Source organism: Thamnophis sirtalis, unplaced genomic scaffold, assembly GCF_051295495.1.
Source record: "Thamnophis sirtalis isolate CommonGarterSnake01/CBP01778 unplaced genomic scaffold, rThaSir2_p1.2 scaffold_2, whole genome shotgun sequence".
NCBI lineage: Eukaryota > Metazoa > Chordata > Lepidosauria > Squamata > Natricidae > Thamnophis > Thamnophis sirtalis.
Window position 1 is genome coordinate 148,839,311 of NW_028261382.1, and position 4,173 is coordinate 148,843,483.

The 4,173-nt window shown below is 38.4% G+C and overlaps 1 pseudogene; it reads left to right on the plus strand.

Moving 5' to 3' along the window:
• Positions 1-404: 404 nt before the first annotated feature.
• On the plus strand, positions 405-888 carry LOC148049227 (ubiquitin-ribosomal protein eL40 fusion protein pseudogene; annotated as a pseudogene).
• The last annotated feature ends 3,285 nt before the right edge of the window (positions 889-4,173 follow it).

Sequence of the window (4,173 nt, forward strand, 5' to 3'; positions counted from 1 at the left end):
CCCCATAAAGCTTGTCTGCGGAAAGAAGCATGAAATGCTCCAAAATCTCCTGGTAGATGGCTGCATTGACCTGGACTTAATGAAGCACAGTGGACCAACACCAGCAGATGACATGGCTCCCCAAATCAACACAGACTGTGGAAACTTCACACTGGACTTCAAGCATCTTGCAGTGTGTGCCTCTCCATTCTTCCTCCATACTTTGGGTCCTTGGTTTCCAAGTGAGATGTAAAACTTTCTCTTATCAGGGTAAGGAGAGGCTGCTGGAGGCGCGTGGAGGGTGGTCGGGCCGGGCCTTGTGTCGGGGGGGGGGACCCACTTCTTTCTCAGCCCACTTTATAAAGAGTCCTTGTGTGACTCTCGACCTGGGGACAGCAAGACAACTTGAACATGCGTCTGTCTTATTATCAACAGATACATTTTAACTAGGTAACTTCAGCTGCCATAATGCAGATTTTTGTGAAAACCCTCACTGGCAAAACCATCACCCTTGAGGTGGAGCCAAGTGACACAATTGAAAATGTCAAGGCAAAAATTCAGGACAAGGAAGGTATTCCTCCTGATCAGCAGCGTCTGATCTTTGTGGGAAAGCAACTGGAAGAGGGACGCACACTCTCAGACTACAATATCCAGAAAGAGTTCACCCTTCACTTGGTGCTGCGTCTCTGTGGAGGAATTATTGAGCCTTCGCTCCGCCAGCTGGCCCAGAAGTATAACTGCAACAAGATGATCTGCCGCAAGTGCTATGCCCTCCTGCACCCCCGTGCTGTGAATTGTCGTAAGAAGAAATGTGGCCACACCAACAACCTGAGCCCAAAGAAGAAGGTCAAGTAAAGGGCATGGCAGGAACTACCCCCATCTCTTCTCCTAGGACCTGGCTGTGGTGTTCCGCCAACGTGATTCATCTTCACCTCCTCTCATCAGAGGCCATTTTCCCCTGCCAGTTGGAATAAAACATTCAGTGCATAAAATAGAGAAAGAAAAAAAGGGGGGGAAAGTTGCTCTTATCAGAAAAGAGGACTTTGGACCACTGAGCAACAGACCAGGTCTGTTTTTCTTTAGCACAGGTAAGACCCTTCTGACGTTGTTTGTTGTTCAGAAGTGGCTTGACAAGAGGAATACGACATTTGAAGCCCATTTCCAGGATCCGTCTGTGTGTGGTGGCTTTTGATGCACTGACTCCAGCCTCAGTCCACTCCTTGTGAAAGTCCCCAACACTTTTGAATGGCCTTTTCCTGACAATCCTCTCCAGGCTCCGGTCATCCCTGCTGCTTCTGCATCTTTTTCTTCCACACTTTTCCCTTCCACATAACTTTTCTGCTAATGTGCTTTGATACAGCACTCTGGAAACATCCAACTTCTTTTGCAATTACCTTTTGAGGCTTTCCCTCCTTATGGAGGGTGTCAGTGATGGTTTTCTGCATAACTGTCAGGTCAGCAGTCTTTCCCATGATTGTGATTCCTACTGAACCAGACTAGGAGACCATTTAAAGGCTCAGGAACCGTTTGCAGATGTTATGGCTTAATTAGCTGATTAGAGTGGGACACTTTGAGCCTAGAATATTGCACCTTTTCACAATATTCTAATTTTGTGAGATTGTGGATTTGGGGTTTTCATGAGCTATAAACCCTAATCATCAGAATTATGACAAATAATTCTTGAACTATCTTGCTTTGCATGTAATGAGTCTATCTCATATATTAGTTTCACCTTTTAAGTTGCATTACTGAAATAAATGAACTTTTGCACGATATTCTAATTTTTCGAGTTTCACCTGTATATGACTCTAAACCAAGACTATACAAAAACAGACAAAAATAATAAAGTATAGCAAGAAATGTGGCCTGGCCAAGCTTTTAAAATACATAAATATTGGTAAACCTTATTACAACCATGTCAATGTTTTCTAGCTTAAGAAAGAAATGAGAATGATTGTGAATTATTGTAAAGTCTTTTCAGCCTCCTTGTATTTCCTGACCATAACCAAAGGGAAATAAATTTGAATTCCTTGTATTCTTTTATCTAATCTTAGTCCTGTATAAATACCCCCTTGCAAGTCATCCTTGAAATTCCTTTTCAAATACGTAAAAATATAATTGCATGAAGTCCTGTTGCTAAAGTTTGGGGTGGAGCAATTGGTCATTCTAGAAGTATTAGTTATGACTTTAATTTCTTATAAATTGATACAGCTATTTTTGAATTTAAAAGGAAATCTGGGCTAACATTATCATGATCATCAATATCATCATCAATAAACAGTATTGTACAAAAACCTGTATGCTTCCTGGATATAATAAATTCACTGCTGTTAGAGTCTCAAAGTAGATGTTCGAGAAATTTCAACTTGGCATAACTTGCCTAAAATAAAGTTGTGTAATTGTTCATAAATCATAATCATCCCATTGTTTGGATTTATATCAACATTTGTCATTTACAGTGAGGTCAATAAAGTTGGATTCTATAAAATATATTAAGTCTCTTTTCAACAGATGGGAAATTTCAACTTTCAGTTGCTTCCAAAGTTTCTACACCTTTTTCTCACTGCAGTCCTTCTCCAGGATTTTAAAAGGAGAGTTGATCTTTAAGAAATGCATGTGATATTAGTTTTCCATTTTAAAATAATCACATTATTGCAGACATTTTAATAGCTGTAGAGGTTGCTATGTATTAACATGATTCATGGTCCTTGACAGCAGTGTCTCCGAGAATCCCACAGGAATGCAAAATACAAAACTCCACACACGTTCAGATTTTACTGCCTGCAGCTAAAAAAGGTGGGGGGAAAAACCCTTAAAACTGTTGAAACCCGTCAACTTTAAAAGCATTAATAGATGGTCCTGAGGGATTAAATCTAAATCTTAATGTGTAAAAATCAAGTTAATAACCACAGAGATTAATATGGTTGCATTTGATTATTGTGATAATGCAAACAATTAGTACTGCTAAAGTGAGATATATTAGCCTCCTACTTGCCCCACACATTTGCAAAGTAAGTTGTAGAAATAAATGGGGGGGGGGAACTTAGGCTCTAAAGGAGAGATGTTTTTTTATACCTTTGTCTTATTCTCTCTACAGTTGAATAATTTTTTTAATTATAATCTTCAATGCCAATTTCTCAAGCTTCATTTTTTAAAAAAAAGTAAACCTATATAAAATATGTGTGATTAAAAAAAGGGCTTGATTAGCTACTTTGTATGTTACAGTTTTAGATGAAGCTAAAAATATTATGGTGGAAATAAAATTTGGTTATCTTTGTGAATATCTTGAATAAATAGAAGCATTTCCCAGCTCATACAATGACTTGAAAGTATCTTTCACTTTTTAGAGATTGGATTTAATCACTTTAGGCTCTCGAGTAAGGATGTAAAGCCACAGATATACAGCTGGTGCTGTATACCATTTTGTAGAGGACGGTGGGAAAAGGTATGCTAAAATTAATATCCAGAACTACTTTGAAATCCAGTATAGATTATGCTAATAATCTATATGTACTTCAGTCATCTTGATAAGCTATTACTACTGTGGAACAGAAAGCAAATTGTTGGAAGAAATGTCGTTCTAGGTTCAGTTCCAAGTGGGAAAAAAGACACTGGAAACATGGAGGCTGCTTGGAAAGATGGTTTAATACAATACAATACAATACAATACAATACAATACAATACAATACAATACAATACAATACAACACAACACAACACAACACAACACAACACAATACAATACAATAGGAGAGTTGGAAGGTACCTTGGAGGTCTTCTAGTGAAACCCCCTGCCTAGGCAGGAAACCCTAGACCGTTCCAGACAGATGGCTATCCAACATCTTCTTCTTCTTTTTATTGAAAGTTTTGAAAAAAAAACTTTTACAAATGTTTACTTCCCTCCCCTACCCTCCCCACCCAAACCCCACCCCTCCCAACCTTCCCCCCCCCGACTTCCCAGAACCAATATAGGGTATAAATCTTTAACAAAAATATTCTAAAATAAACTTAAAAGTAAAAAGTTAATATCCTCTATCATTTGAACTTTAACTCCTTTTTGCTAGGCTAACTCTAAACAGATTATGTCATTCCTTGTTGCCTCAGTCATAAGCTATCTGGAATTTCATAGTCCCATATTTATTTTGAGTATAGTCAATCCATCTTCTCCACTCCAATTTATATCTCTCATTGGAA